Source organism: Halichoerus grypus, chromosome 3, assembly GCF_964656455.1.
Source record: "Halichoerus grypus chromosome 3, mHalGry1.hap1.1, whole genome shotgun sequence".
In the NCBI taxonomy this organism is placed as follows: Eukaryota; Metazoa; Chordata; class Mammalia; order Carnivora; family Phocidae; genus Halichoerus; species Halichoerus grypus.
The window spans coordinates 65150800-65167410 of NC_135714.1; the positions used below are offsets into that span (position 1 = coordinate 65150800).

A 16611-nucleotide genomic window follows, 5' to 3' on the forward strand; every position below is an offset into this window, starting at 1 on the left:
AGCAGAGTTCTTCTGAGAGCATTCTTAGAGTGATGGCAAAAAGCTTCTGCATTGTTCCTTGGAAATGTTTCACTCATGGGATTTCTTTGACGAGGTAGAAAATATCTACACTTAGAAAATCCCCTCCAACCAAGCACCAAAGAAAATACTGCAAATAGCAATGGAAACCAAACTGAGGCAAATGAATTGGGGTTATAGCTTATTACACCTACAAATCAATTTTAAGAAGAGGGTATGTCACAGGTCATTTTCTGCCTTCTAATCAGCCCTAAGTTCTATTGCTCATCAGCTGATTTCATTCTCCTATGATCCATCTTGACTGTGAACTTGCACATAGCAACAATCAACTGCTGAGATCTGAGTCAGTCCAAGAGACTCCAGCCCCTTATTTACGCACGTTGGTCATATCTTTCCTATGTTGCCTTATACTCACGACAGCATCTTTCCCATTCCTTAGGCCCCCTCCCTCCCTCCCCATTCTGCTACTATGAGATCCTTTGTGCAAGGGAAAGGTCTCTACATTCCACCTTCCTTTACTTCTCTGATTCCCCTTCAAGGCCGCTCACCTGAGAAATGCCTAGATGCATGGCACAGAAGGCTCTGAGAAGATCAGCAGCTCCCGTTTGTGTAAAGTTTACTGCCTACAAATGCCTTTTGGGATTCTTAGAGCTACCCTGTTTGGCAGACATCCTTTCATTGTTTGGACTGCATAAGCTGAGGTTCAGAAAACCTGTCGTAACTGACTGGGGTTACACAGCAGATAAGGGACAGATAGGACAGTGTTTCAAACCTCGATCTTCAGGTTCCAGGGTCCAAATTTATTATACTACATCATGTTGTACTACAAATGGACTTCCTTGAACCTGTAATATTTCACCATAAAATGAAAAGTCTGTCAGTCTATCCCAAATTGTAGGCTATCAGAACAATTTATATGCTTTGTATGTTTTATGTAAGTCATTGCTCCAAAGATGCATTAGTGACACTAATTACTCTTACAAAGAAGCAATACTCCCACGATAACAGAAGTATTTACACTACTGACCTTTGCAATCAAGGCACAGTCCCATCTAGACAGAGATTTCGGATTTTAACATATACTTCTTTACATTTTAGTATCTTTGTAATTGGCATGCATATAGTGCTAAAAAGGCATGTGTGACAGTCTTTTTTGTCCTTAGCAATATGAAAAAAAAGAGCATCTTACAATGGATGGCATCTCAGATTCAATTAAATAGAGTAATATTTGCTTGTGTTTACTTTATAGATCTCCAGTAAAAAAATCTTACTGAGACAAATGACCAAAATAAAGATCATGGATCAGAGTATTCATCACCCATTTCTGGACAATCTCTAACAAGTGGCCAGTCTAGCCATTTTCTAGAAAGATCAACTGCCTTGTGTAAGAAATGCATTTGACAAACAAGGGGAGGTGAACAGTATGGTACAGAAAGTACTGTCTTTGAAGTGTACCTTAAATACCTAAGAAGATAAACATAGTAGTTTTTTTCCTTCAAGTATCTTCCCTGTTATTACCCACATCAAGAACTATTGTTTGTTCAGTATTACTCAGATTTGTCATCCAAGACTTGAATTCTCTTGCTTCAGTTCTGGAGTTGAAAAACAAGGCTCAGAAGATTAAGTATTAGCTTGGTTCTTGTTTTAAAAAACAGAGAAAATATCCAAGTACTGGATATGAGAATCCAGAACAGCATTTATCCCCAGGCGCTATTAATGCCAGGAATAATTTGCTAATGATTTCTGTAGTAGAAGAAGGGCAAAGGGTGAGGCTGCTCTTATCCCAGAAATCCCATTTATTTATTTGTTTTCATCTCAGGGTAGTTCTGATTTCTCATCTGCAGCTAACCTTCTTTTACAGCTCCCACAATTAATATTATCTGTCTCTAAGGTCCTTTAAACTCTCAATCCACTCCCCTCCACCGTTTCCAATATAATCTCAAAACCAACTTCTCCACTGTCTACCACCCTTCCTTAGCGCAGATTTTGCCCAATCCAATAGACCTATCGGCTAACCAAAAATCTTGTTCAGGAGAACCTGACTTTTCCAAAATTAGAATGTGCGACAGCATTAGCGTAAATGCTGGCATTAATTTACTATTAAGTCAAACTTCAAAGTAGTTAATTCCTTTGGGAAAAAAAAGAGATTTATATGAGATACTTGAAAAAAAAAAACAAAACTGCTGACTTTATTCAAATCACTACCAATAAGATAAGGCAGAGGACAGGCTCACCTCGCAAGCAATTCTCACCTTAAAATCATTTCCTGGGAAACAATATATTCAATGTGGCCAATGGCTCTTAACTTCTCGGGAGATCACAAACCTCTCCCCACACTGCCCTGAGAGAAATGTACCAACAAGTTTGCATATACCCTCGGAGAGTTCAGACCCCAGTTTAAGAAACATTATGAGCAGACCTGTACAGAGCCTACATATGATTTATCTAATCATCTTCAAAGAAGAAGAACGTGGCGGTTCTGAAGGGAAGCTTGGTCTAGCACATCCAAGCCTGGCTCCTTAGAAATCAAGGAATACTTGTATTCTCCGGTAGTGCCAATCAAATGGAGCTAAAGAGGCTTTTAAAATGATACTACTTTTGGGCGCCTGGGTGGCTCAGTTGGTTAAGCGACTGCCTTCGGCTCAGGTCATGATCCTGGAGTCCCTGGATCGAGTCCCGCATCGGGCTCCCTGCTCGGCGGGGAGCCTGCTTCTCCCTATGACCCTCACCCCTCTCATGTGCTCTCTCTCTCTGTCTCAAATAAATAAATAAAATCTTTAAAAAAAAAAAAAAATGATACTACTTTTGGTTTGGGTAGAGATATTTAAACAGGTATTCCCCCCCAAAATTGAGATGGCACTTTGGGGTGGGGAAAGATGCGATGAGACAGTGGGAAACAGACTTTGGGTTTTAAAAAAATGAACCAGGCTAAAAGAAAGCTTAGAGCCGGGCGCCTGGGTGGCTCAGTTGGTTGGGCGACTGCCTTCGGCTCAGGTCATGATCCTGGAGTCCCTGGATCGAGTCCCGCATCGGGCTCCCTGCTCAGCGGGGAGTCTGCTTCTCCCTCTGACCCTCCCCCCTCTCATGTACTCGCTCTCTCTCATTCTCTCTCTCTCAAATAAATAAATAAAATCTTTAAAAAAAAAAAAAAGAAAGAAAGCTTAGAGCCATGAAATTAGCATACAGATCATAGGTTCTGTTGGAAAACTTCCCAAAAGGAAGTAAAAGATATATCCAACTCAGGTGTACAAGATGAATGTTCTTTCTTAAAATTAACTTGGTAAGCTGAAAAGTTGGTTGACAGACTAGATACGTTACAGGGGCAGCTAATTCAGTCACGAAGATATATCATGTTCTTCCAAGGACTCTGAAAAAGTTCAGCCTGACATTGATCCAGAAGCAAGGAAGCAAGGTCTGGGTGATTTAAGGGATGAATGGATTTGAAAGGCATGCCTAATGGTTTCAAACCAACGAAAGCACCAGATGAAAAGCTGCCTTTTTCTAAACAGCAGACTGTGTTTGAATTAGCGACTGCTTTTGCACAATGTTATTTATGATGGGGCAGGTGCACCAGGATAAGGTGGTTTCAGGTGACATTTCAAATTGGAAAAGAGGTTGAGGAAAAGACGGGTGTGGGAACTAAATCCAAAGCTATCCTTCAACATCTGCTGTAGGTGCTTTGTAAATCTCTACCAGAATGTCAAGTCAGCATTTCCTTTACACTTAAGAGAATGAGCTAGAAAAAGTAGGACTCAAAAAAAAAAAAAAAAAAAAAAAAGCATGGGGAGCTTTCGATCCATATTTCATCATAGAGTACTTTGGTGAAATATTTAACAAATCCAATGCCCTTATATTGATCACTATCTTTTCGTTTCTGTTCAAGTGCTGGGCATGTGTCCCAATTTAAAAAAACAAACCCACTGAAGTAGAGGAAGGCCTCCCTATCACAGCTGAACTTTGAAAGTATATTTGTTTAGTGAGGAGAGGCTTAATTTAATATCCTGGAATTACCGGTTTCCCCATTCCCATCTAGATTCCAAAGGAACTTTGCACTTTGGTGAGATGCACCTTCTTCCTTTTCTCATTTGAGGTTCCAGAAAGCTGAATGAGAAAGATTCACATATTTCAGCTTTACTCCAGCTGGTTTTCTCAAGCACTTCTAGCCTCCTTTTGGCACCACTGGATCTCAGGATACAAGGATGGACTGCACGCTCATAGAGGGTAACGAACTATGGATTTGACTCAGGGTGAAAGTAAAAGTCACGTTTCTGACACTATCTAAAACACGGCTTCTTTTGAGCTTGAAAATGTCTAGAAGATTATCTTCTCACATTTTCCTGAGCCAGGGAAAGTCCTAAAGGCAGAGATTTCTAGCAACAGCTCTGGAAACTCTAGAAACGCTACACTTCTGCTGACCTCCTTGAGAAAAGAGGTACAGTTCCTGTGAGTACAAACAATGCAGAGTAGACAACTCTAAATCAACTCACTTCTTTGGCACGTGAACAGAAAGGAACTCACTCCCAGATAGGTACATTCTTTGGAACTGAGCCCCAAGTGCTTAGTAAATTTCATACTCAAGGAGGGAAAAGTGAGTATTTTTTATTAAAGAAGGTCTTATTTCTCTCCATAATGATGAAATTGGTGGTATTATTTACCAATGTTACAGGCTTTCATTAAAAAAAAAAAAAAAGAACTTGCATTTTTCTTGATTTACCCTGGATGCTACTTAAGAAATCCTTACTAATTCCTAATTGATGGAGGAAGAGGATTGTGACTCAAATAATTACTATCTTTGGTTTCCTTGGAAGAAATTAAAGCTTTAAAAAATGTGTCATCTTTTATCTTGGAGATATCTTGTTAGCAGTTTATTTATTAAAACACAAAACAACATTTCACTACATGGCAACTCTAAATGGGCCTGGAGAGTCATTTAAAACTTTTCTACAAGATAAATCTTTACTGCGTGGGAACAGATCACAGAACACTTTGATATTCTTTATGCATTGTTTTGAATCTACAACGTCCATGTAGTTCCTGAGCTGAACAGTAGATGGCTCCACGTTCCTGGTCTGTGAAAAGATTGGTGCTTTCCAGCTTTAACAGCAGGTGCTGGTTTAGAAATGTAGGACAACTGGAGTTCTGGGTGAAAAAAACCTAAGAAATTGGTGTTTGTGATCTTGGCATATTATTGAGCTTCGGAAAGTGGCACTGTTCGTGCTGTACAGTTGAAAACAAATACTGGCTGAAAAAGTCAGTCGGTCTTATTTTGTAGGTCTTAGGTGCCCAAATACAATGAGAATTAATTATTTCATATTCCCAGGGGGACAAAAGTGATCTTCTGGACAATCAAAATCATCCTGATCTAATTACATGCTGTCAAAAAGAACTTTGAACTTTCTGGGATATTGGAAATGGTCCTCTTCTACACTGTCCAGTCAGTCGCTATTAGCTGCAAGTAGCTATTAAGCACTTAAAATGTGGCTGGCGCAACTAAGAAACTCAATTCTTAATTTTGTTTAATTTAAACATAAGTTTAAATATCCCCATGTGCCTAGTGGCTACCATACCGGATGGCACAGATATAAGGTGTTGGATCATCTATAGATAGCTCTCAAGCCAAATTATAGAATATCATATGGGGAGCATCCTTTACTAAAAGGGTTTATTTTTCTAAACCCAATTAATTTCAGCAGGAAAATGATCTGATACTTAGTGAGGACATTTAGTAAACAAGCAGAATTTTCTATTTACATTTTATTATGTAACATGGTTCCTAGGATAATTTTATTTTTTGGCTGCAAGTCCTTGAAAAACTATGCTTATTCCTCCCCCTCCATTCTTCTCTTTTTGATAAATAGAACGATCCTGGCGGTCTGTAAAGTGTTTTCCTTCCCTACAAGGCTAATTTGTATTTTCTCTGTGTGAAACTGATTTTCATACGAGGGCTTCCTAATAAAATTTGAATCAAATGAATGACTTCTAGATATAGACATATCTTGAAATGGAATAGTAAATATATAAACCTAAGGAAAAAACCTAGGTCAGAGGCCAGTTAAAAATTTCATAAATGGTGGGATACCCGCGTGGCTCAGTCAGTTAAGCATCTGACTCTCTTGGTTTCGGCTCAGGTCATGATCTCAGGGTCATGAGACACAGCCCTGCATCAGACTCCGTGCTCAGCGGGGAGTCTGCTTGAGAGTCTCTCCCGCTCCCTCTGCCCCTTACGCTTGGGCTCTGGCTCTCAAATAAATAAATAAAATCTTTTTTAAAAATTTCATAAACGGTAACACTGACTTAAGTCAAAAAAAATTTCTGACTCAACTTTCTTGATAATTAGTATTTTTTAATACACTTATAGGAGAAAAACAAAAGCAAAAAGGAGGTCAAGAAAATATTAAATCTCTACATAGTTGTTATCAATACAAAGAAACTTCACTCTCTTCTCTTCATTTCCCTACACCCAGAAAGTAGCTGAACATCTAATTGCAGACACTTCATCTTTCATCTTCCACCTCATCTAGGGTACAAATGCATGAAGGGATAATATAGCAAAATCAAGCAGTTGTCACAGAACTAAAAGGGACTCAGATCGTCTAGTTCAACACCCGACCAACTTTATAGATATTGCAGGTAGAGGGAGAGAACAAACAGCTTGTGACGGCCCCAGGACTCATCTCCCTAATCCCAGGGCAGAAATCTGTCCAGAGCACTAGGCTACAATATCTGTTATTTTAAGATAATCAAGGGCTGTATAGATCTATTTTTTTTTAGTAGGTTTAACTGGAGAACCAAAAAAAGGACAACTGTCGTTCTAGAAAAGTGAAGGGGGTGAGGAGGCAACACCTAAATTCAACCACGAACATCAAAAATGCCACAAATCTTAAGCAGTATTTTCAACAGTACAATTTGTCTCTTTAAGACTTCACAATACGTTATAATGTCTTTTCCATTTATTATTTGTGGCATCAGAATCAAGATTCTCAATCCCTGCTTCAGGAATTCCAAATTCTTCTCTAAGTAAGGGGGAATACCTTCTTTTCCCCACCTCCTGTCTCAGGGAGACTTGCTGGGGCCATCCAAATTGCTTCTCCAAAGTCCACTTCTTCCAGGTAGCCTTTGGAGATTGCTAATCTCGATTCCCTCATTTCCTGTGCCATTATTGGGTACCTTACCCTGTAGAGACACTCACCCAGCTTCTCCCCTTCATTTCTTCTTCCTAGATAGGAGTTATTTGTTATTTTTTTGAAAGGGTCTATTGTACTTTATTAGCCGGTGGTTAATTTTAGATTATCAGAATGTAATGTTACTAATAATATAAGAAATATGTATTATGATAAATAATACATTTTTAGAAACATTAAGTAATATAGACCTAAGACTATATTAGATTAGATGCTAAGCTGGGATAAAAAAGAAAACAATCGTAAATGCTTTCTGGTGATTTTCTATTCCAAAAGACAGTGTGATCTCAGGTATCAGGTGTGGTAATATCAGAGAAAATGTCTTGTGGACCACATAAAATGGAGCAAGACTGAAAGTGAACCATGGGAGAAATAAATTCTAAGAATTTAACACTCCATTAGACAACTGGAAAGTACAAGGCCAGTATGCTTAGTCGCCAGAAATGTTGCCACCTCCAGGAAAACAAAGGATTGACCGACATGTAGTAGAATAATGCCAACAAGAAACTTGCTAGTCAGTAGCTGATCTTCTCATCTTTGCCAGAAAATCTGCTTAAAGGAATAATACAGCAATGCTTGTGAACCCTGATTTCTGTCAAAAGTGGCCCAACAACTGTCCCCCCAAAATTAAAATAACCACTAATGATAGGATCTAACAAGCTGCCATTCTTTTATTCTGTTATGAAAATCTCAACAGCCAAAAAATTTTATTTGTATTTCTTTTTGAAAATCAATTCTATATTTACCCCAAACCTCACCTGATCAGCTATATTCCTCCCAAATCTCCAATGAGGCATACACTCTGGTTAATTGTAACCTCCTTGTTTATTAGCGTAGGTTTTATCACAGTGGTCCAACTATGCTTTAAATTGAGACATAGCTATCACATGCCAAGCTCTGGCTGCTGTCTCCAAGAGGAAAGAATAATTATTCACCCCATCTGAGTCTGACTGTACCAGACATTATTCAAGAGTGCAACACCCTGATCCCTAGACTCTTCCCCTTTATGCACCCAGTTCAGAGACCCTCCCTCGGCCTTTGGAGATCATCCAGGGCTAAATATAGATCTACGCACACCAGCAGTTCCTGGCCGCTGTCACATGGTGCTGCTGACGATGGACTCCTTGGAGACATGCTGGGCCCAAACACACATACACAAATTTGTGCGCATATTCATCTATACCCACCGAATTCATTGGCAAAGATGGGCACCTCCACATTCACAAGAGAACGGCGCGCCCTAGAGATTTCCTCCTGCTATTTACATCACTTGGACCACCCTCTGCACTGTCAGAGGACTTAGCTACCTTGCTTTAGCCTGAACTGCGTCAATTCGATTGGGGTAAGGTGCGAAACAATACTCAAACAATGCTCAAGTGGTACGCGGATGCGGACACACACACACACACACGCACAGGTGTGTACACACCAGACCCCCCCACCCCCACCCCCGTCTCCCCCTTTGCTCTTGTACAGCACTGAAGTTGTTCCCACGGTTCCCCTAGAAAGTGGAGCTTTTCTTATGCTGGCTGCCGCAAGCCTCCTAGGTACTTCGGCTGACGTTATTATAATCTAGCCAGGTGTCTCGAGGCGACTCACCTGAGCTCGGGCAAAACCCAGGAGACTCGGTGTGTCCCAAATTCGCCAGGTGAACGGAGGAATGAACAACTATCGCCTCGTCAGTGGCAAGCACATGACTTCTGTTTCCTGTCCTTTCCTAAGAATCAGAGCTTAGATTATAGGGCACCCACACCAAAAATAAACAATCCTCCCCCCCATCCCCAACACACACGAAACTAGCCAAGTAGTAGAAGGAAACAGCCTAGCAGCGCTCTGGAAAGGAGATGAAAGGATGAACGCGACTAGAACTCAGACAAATCCTCAAAAACTACCAAGATTTCAAGCATAAGGCCTGGCTGCGGGATCGGGGCGAGAGCAGCAAAGCAAAACGCAAGCTTGTCCCTGCCCGGGCCCCAGCGGCTCGGCCCCGCACCTGTTGGCACCGGGTCCGCTCCCGGGGCAGCCCCAGGCGCCCTCGGCGGCCAGGCAGGGGACTCCCTCGGTCTCTAGCTTTTGCCAGGTGCTTTGTGCCAGAGAGCATTTGGTCGCCCCGATTCTCCCGCCTCTTCGAGGCGCACCCGGCAGCTGGGGCGCCTGAGAGCCAGGCTTGCTCGGAGCGCAGCTCCCGGGCCGGCCGTCTGGGAGAGCGCAGAGGGCAGCACGGCCGCACATTCCCGCCGCCAGGCTCCGGTCCCTCCGGGAGAATGCCTGGCCAGGGAACAACCCACCTGCAGATGGACCCCGGGTCCTCGGCTCCCCCGCTGTTTGCCGCGCACCCACAAGCGCGACCAGAGAACAGGGAGCTAAAGCGCGCGCGAAGAGGGAAAAAAAAAAAAAAAAATCCGCCCGACCAGTCGGGTGCCTTGTTTATACTGAAACTACGGCCTCAGCCGCGGCGCACACCCCCTTCGCTCCGAGTGCCCGCCTCCCGCCGCCAGCCCCGCCCCGCCCCGGCAGGCGCGAGCCAATCGCGGCGCAGCTCACCGCCCACGCCGCCACCGCCTCCGGAGCCCGGGACCCGCCCACGCGTCGCAGGGCGCCCGGGACTCCGGCCCCGCCACCGTCGCCCGGGTGCCCTCCCACGCTGCGGAGGCCGGCCGAGCCCGGCGCAGCGGTGTTTACCTGAGTGGGTTCGGCCCGCTCAGATGGCGTGTGTTTCTTTCTGAGTCCGCCTGCCCGGGGCTGTTTGTGAAGTCATGTGTATGTGTGTGTGTATGTGTGCGTGTTCATTTACCTGTGTACTACCTGTAAATACCGGCCCGACTCGTTATACAGTATCTATTAACATAATTATGAGCTAAAGGTTACTGTCCATGTACTTTCAGAAGAGAGCTGAGAGAAACCACAAGAACATTTGCTTAGCAAATATTTACGCAGAGCCCGACGGCTAGGCATTGTGCAAAACGCTGAGGGCATGCTCTAGGCAAAAGTAGGCAGGTCGCTGCTATTCTGAAGCTTACAGCCCGTCTGGTGGACGACAAACGTTAAGCAAATGGTCACCCAAACAAAATATAAAATTGCGGCTCTTACAAGTTCCACGAAGGAAGGGAATCTGTGCTGTGAAATATGACTCTGGAGGCAAGACGGGGAGGCCAGTCCTCAGTAAAGGCTGTGTTGTCATGGTAACCACATACTCTATCATTGGATACTTGATAACTATTTTAGAAAAAAGGCAAAAACCTCAATACTTCACCTTGTACAAATAAAAGAGACTGAAGGGAAGAAACGATGGAAACAAGGGAAGAAAGGGACGCATGGAAAGAAAAAAATTGAAGCATCCAGAGACTCTCTTGCTAGCTACATGACCTTGAGTAAGTAAAGTAGCTTTTCTGAGCTTCAGTTTTCCCATATATAAAAAACAACACTATTCATACCTGTCTTATAGGACTATAATTAGGATTACTGAGCTAGAGGAACCCTTTTTGTCCTGGCTCCATCCTCCTTCTCTCCCTCCTCCTTCCTAGCCTGGAAATGGTCATCTTCAAGTTCACCTTGCCTATTCTTAGCTGATTCTTCCCCTCATTTTCTTCATCTGTGCCTCCTTTCACTTCTCTTCCTCTAATTATACTCTTTCCTTTTCTCCTGCAAATGGGTCTCTCCAACTCAGTAATTCACTCAGCCTCTCTGCAGGTTAAAGGAGAAACCATGCAGCCCAAAAGGCTTGGTGGGAGTCGGCCATTCAGAGAGGCACAGAGGTTCTGGCTGCCCAGCCTAGCTGCGGTTGTGCTGGTTGTTTCGTCTTTCAAGCTCAGTTTTCCATCCTGGTTCTGTAACAAACAAGCCATCTGAGGTTGTGCAAGCCATGTGCAATACTGAGGTTCCTGAGTCTGTGGCAATTAATTAAAAGGGTTGGAGTAAATCAGGATTTCTTAGTGGAAATGTTTAGCATATCCTTTATAACCTCTGGATACACCCACCCACCACCCCAGAAGATTTTGCCCTGTTTTACTTTCTTAAGTGTTTTCTCACCGAAACAAAAGATGTTTATTTTAGATTCTCAAAATATAAAATGGACACAGTGATAGCATTGATTTAATGTTTTACCAAACCACGTTCCTGTTCCCCATTCTGGTGGATCCCTCACGGCCCCTTCCAGCTCCCTGTATGAGAGGTGATACATACGGGGACAGCTCCAGAGCTGGGTGGCCCAAATTTTGATCCTGTCCTATGGCTTAGCCAGTTATCAAACCTTACAAGAGACCCTGGGCCCCAGTTTGCTCATATGAAAACAGCAGTCATAGTTTATAAAAGTAACTTCTTCACAGCATATTGAGAAGATCCATTAAAAGAGTTAATAAATGAAGTGGGTTTGGAGCAATGTCCCTCAGAGAAGCCTTCCCTGACCCCCTCTCCACAGCGTCCTTCCCTCCTTTCATTGTTGTTTCCTCTATAGGATTTACCACCATTTAACATATTGTATATTTTACTTATTATTGCTCTCTCCCCTTGCTAGAATATAAGCTCCAAAACATCAGGGTTTGTTGTTGTCATTGTAGTTGTTGATTTCCTGCTGTATTTCCAGTGTCTAGAACAATGTCTAACACAATAGTCACTCGATAAATAGGTATTGGCTGACTTAATTAATGCCTAGTAAATGGTAAGTACTCCATAAAAGCTGTGATGATTAGGTATCAATTATTCTCTATCATGAAAAGATATTTCTTCGGTGTTCTGCTTCCCATAGTTTCTTTCTGGTCTTTTGACTCCATTGCCTCAATTTTTATCCCTACAGATGTTGGTGAGCTCTATAAAACCAGTCACATTGATGCAAATAAAGCCCTGCTGAGTAGGATACTCAATAATAGCCACTTGTATGGAGCTTCAAGTATATGGCAGGCCCTGTACTAAACATATTTTTCTCTTATTTTCCTCTTGGACTTCAAGTGCACAAAATTAGAGCAATCATCATGACTAATCCATGTCTAACACTCTTTTTCAAATTGTATTATTTTAATATATTTATTTTATATTATTAGTCTCTTTCATTTCCCCTCTAAAGTTCTAGTTTTCACCATTCCAAAGGCACTTACTCTTTCACAATGTATTTAGTGTGTTTTCCAATCCGCCTTTCATGCACAATGATGGTATTGTTTTATGTGAGTACCACATGAGTAAATTTACCTAAATGTTATTGTACAATCCATCTTATTCTGTTTCTCAATGTGTTCCCTCCAACTTTTGACTTTGCTCATCTATCCATGTTGATATATGTTGATGTTGTTCACTCCTTTTACCTTCTGTTGAGTATTTCACTGTATTGGTGTTACTTTTTTTACTTACATTATCTTTGATACTTGACAAAACTCTGAGAGATAGGTACTATTTTCTCCACTTCTGAGATGAAGGAATGATGCTTAGGAAGGTATGTAACTTGCCACGGCCATATAGCTGAAGAAGCCATAAATTAAACCTGTGTCTCTCTGATTCCAGTGCTCTGGTCTTTCTACTCTATAAAATGGATTTAATTACTGACTGTAAGATTTATGAAATAATGTCTGAAAAAATATACCATTAATTTGACTCATTTTACATGTCTAAGATATTGTTGTTAAAACTAGTAGATATATGTATTTAAGCTAGAGTTGTTTTCATTGGAAAGCAATGTTTATTATTTGTCCGAGACACAAGTTCAATATTAATTTGTGATTTATGATTTTCTTTTTTTTAAGGATTTATTTTTTTATTTGAGAGAGAGAGAGAAAGAGCAGGGGGAGGAGCAAAGGGTGAAAAACTCAAGCAGACTCTGCACTGAGCATGGAGCCCAACGCGGGGCTTGATCTCAGGACCCTGAGATCATGACCTGGGCCAAAATCAAAAGTCAGATGCTCAGCCAACTGAGCCACACAGGAGCCCCAGTTTAAGATTTTCTTAAAACACTTGAACTTTAAATGAAAATCTCACAAAGCATAACTGCCTTCAAATATGTAAAACTTGCCCTGTGAAAGACGAATGAGGCTCCAGAGCACAAAATAGGACTAAAGAGAGAAAAGAATAAGGGAATGGATCACAGCTTCAGTGTAAGAAAAACATTAAAGATATCCAAGGTGGAATAGCAGCCTTTTTTCAGCATTGAATTCCCTCTCTCTGGATCTTAAAAGGCCTTGTGAAATGGCCAAGTAACTCTCCAAAACACTTCAACATTTTCTCTTTCATTTATTTTCTCGGTGTCACTCTGGAATATGGAGATGAACAGTTTAAGCATAAGGCATTTTAGTCCAAGCTTATACAGGTAAGAAAACAAAGGCACTAATCACCCTACTTATCAACAGTTAATCTAGACCACAACCATGGCCTTCTCACTTTCAAAGCCAAGGAAGACAAACCGACTAAGTATGATGTACATTGCCTGTCTTGTATTTTAACAAAAGATTCATGAGAATTTTATAAAGCAAAAACACGAAGAATGACCAAATGCAATTTTGGGAAAATCGCGTAACAGTTCCTAAGCAAGGTCTGTTAATATGAAATATAGCTATTCCACTTCCGGCCCCACCCCTTTCACATGGGATGAGGAAATACTATGGTGATATGGCTAAGTCAAGACAAAAATATTTTGGAGCCACAGGACTCATTTTTTGGGATCCCCTCTCTTTGGACTCTTTCCCACAGGGCTGCAATGGTTATGTTGATTACTGTGCAAGATGTTGGACAGGCCAGTTAGATCAGCCCAGCTCTAGACCTTAGAGAAAACTCCTTGACTTCCCCTTGCTATTCAGTGGGCTTCTCCTGGGCTTCCCTTTCCTTAGCACCTGAGAGCCTAGACTGAAAGGCCGAAGGAGGCTGCTTTGCATGCTTTGGTGCCATGCCCTCTTCCTGCTTCTACCCTGAATGAAAGGAATTCTGTCTATGGGCCAACCTAGCTCACTAGGGGACCACACTAGAATTTCATAGTAATGAAAAGTGTTTATGTGTTTGGCATTGACCTGTGTACCTGCATTTCCCTGGAACCTGAGGGAAGGATGATGAAGGCCGGACATGAAGATTTAGATATTGAAGATCTTGAGTCCCTGCCCAACTGCATGAACACTTTTATAGACCTGCCATTTAGAAGGAATTTTTGTGATGAAACACATGCTTGGGTCAGTCTTGGAATGATCATCTCAATAGTAATTCCCAACATTTATTATAGTTTACAATGTTTTTTCACAGCCACTATCTCATTTGGGGAGAGCATTGGGTCTGTGAGGGTCATTTAATCCTGATGGTTTCATTACAGAGGCATATATTTCTCTTTCCTGGGATCACTAAAAATATTACAGATAGTTATTCATTTAAACTTGCTAAGAAGATACTCCTAAGGACAAAGGAACTGACTAAAAAAGATAACTCCAGGGAAGTCTCTTCCACAGACCCATGTGATTCTCTATCACTGCCACTTTTTATCTCTCAGACCTTAAGTTGTACAGAAGAATGTAATGACCCCATGGGAAATTCCACAACAGATATAGTAGGTTTTCAAAATCCCCCAGGGAGATGTAAAAAATTAATGGATCTCGTTTATGCTAGATAAGAACTGCTGAAAGGCAAAGTTATTATTTTTCACCAGCATTACTGTTTCACTCATTTGCCAATTCTTATTTACTCATACAACGTAATTATTTGTAATATCCTCAGGAGGGATATTGATATTGAGAAATAATATAACTTGGCCTGATCATAAGGTTATGAGACAATCTCATCATCTTCATTGGTTATATATTGCATAGTGACTTATTTTTTTCTGCACAAAGAAATATTTTATAACCTTAAACATGCATCATTTTGACAAAATGTAATGCTGTTTTGAGTGTAAGTCCAACATTGTTTAACATGAGTTTGTGTACGTAAGTATTCATCCTATAAAATCTTTATAGCGAATAGTAAATATAAATGTATTTCTCTATTTCTGCTTTCTCTTTCTAGCGGTTTTTGTCTGCTTTCTTGTGAATAAATTGATCTTAAAATGAATTAAGATAAGGTTTTCTGTTTCAAATTCTTATAGCCTTTAATGTTAAGTCTGATTACTTTGCTAGAAGATCCCCTCAGTTTTGACTAATTACCAATCTATGTCCTAGAACATTGAGTGGGAAGGGAAAAAATGAATAATAGAATAATAAAATTTTAGAACCGGTAGAAATATTAATGACCATCTCTTTTAATCTTTCCCCACCCCCATGCCACCAACCAAAGCATTTTTGAAAGGAAATTGAATTCTAGAGAGATTAAATGATCTTTCCAAGGCCATCCAACAAGATAATAGCAAAGTTATGTAAGTCAAAGAGCCTGGATGATAAGCCCAAAACTTCAAAAACTACATGATTTTATTTCCTAATTATTTCTGCAGGGCTGACATCTATGGAGCTACTAGGACACTGTAGAAGGTACAATTTGTTTTCAAATACTGATGACAAATATTCTCAAGATAGTAAATATTTCTTGATGAAATGATAAAGGAGAATTCTCTAGATGCTGCTAGTACTTTTCATTAGAATTCTCTAAATATTGCTAATACCATTTATCTTATTTAATATTCAAGATAGTAAAATAGTAAACTCTCAGTTGCTTTATCATTAAAGTAACCATGGCATCAACTATTCATCAGACATCATAAAGTATATTCAAGAAATTATGTTGATCAAAAAAGCTTCTCTAATAAACATTTACTGTTATCACCATGAAAACATATACCTAGCATATTTTCTCTTTCATCTACTAAAATAATTGATTTTATTTTATTTTTTTTATTTTTTTAAAGATTTTATTTATTTATTCATGAGAGAGAGAGAGAGAGAGAGGCAGAGGCAGAGGGAGAAGCAGGCTCCCCGCGGAGCAGGGAGCCCGATGCGGGACTCGATCCCAGGACCCTGGGATCATGACCTGAGCCGAAGGCAGACGCTTAACCAACTGAGCCACCCAGGCGTCCCAAAATAATTGATTTTAATAAGATGATATCGTTTTTAAAAAGTATTACAGCATTGTTGTGATTTCTAGATAATTCTGTGAAGTTTAATTTGGTAAAATATCCAAATATTTATTTTGACACTTAAATAATATTTCCATTGGAAAACCAGCATTTCTGTGTATATGTTTATATATTGCTACGGAAAACAATGTTAAATACATTTTCTGCACAAAAACAAATGGAGCAGATCATATAGTTTAACTGTATTTCATTAGCAAATTAGAACAGTTGTCTCTGAGAAGGGGTGGAGGTGGGACTAGGATGGAGGCAAAGGGGGCTTCAATTTTTTGTGTAGTGTTTGATATCTTTCATAAAGAAAGAGAGCAGATATGACAAAACATTATTATCATTTGTGGGTGGTGGGTGCACAAGTGTTTATACTTTTTTAAAATTTTGTAAATTTCTAAAAAA

General features: G+C 40.6%; 1 protein-coding gene across 7 annotated transcripts in view; it reads right to left on the reverse strand.

The window, feature by feature from the left end:
• The window catches only part of RASGEF1B (RasGEF domain family member 1B), a 632901-nt gene that overhangs the window by 28338 nt on the left and 587952 nt on the right, over positions 1 to 16611 (reverse strand). The window contains exons 1-2 of one of the 7 annotated variants that reach the window (XM_036070552.2): positions 9488 to 9656; positions 8799 to 8916 (exon numbers count right to left, since the gene is read on the reverse strand). The exons of 5 other annotated variants lie outside the window; for them this stretch is intronic. The gene's annotated coding sequence lies outside the window, so the exon portion shown is untranslated. Of the gene's footprint in view, positions 1 to 8798; positions 8917 to 9487; positions 9657 to 16611 lie in introns of those variants that run through there. One more of the 7 variants, XM_036070553.2, reaches the window with a different exon arrangement.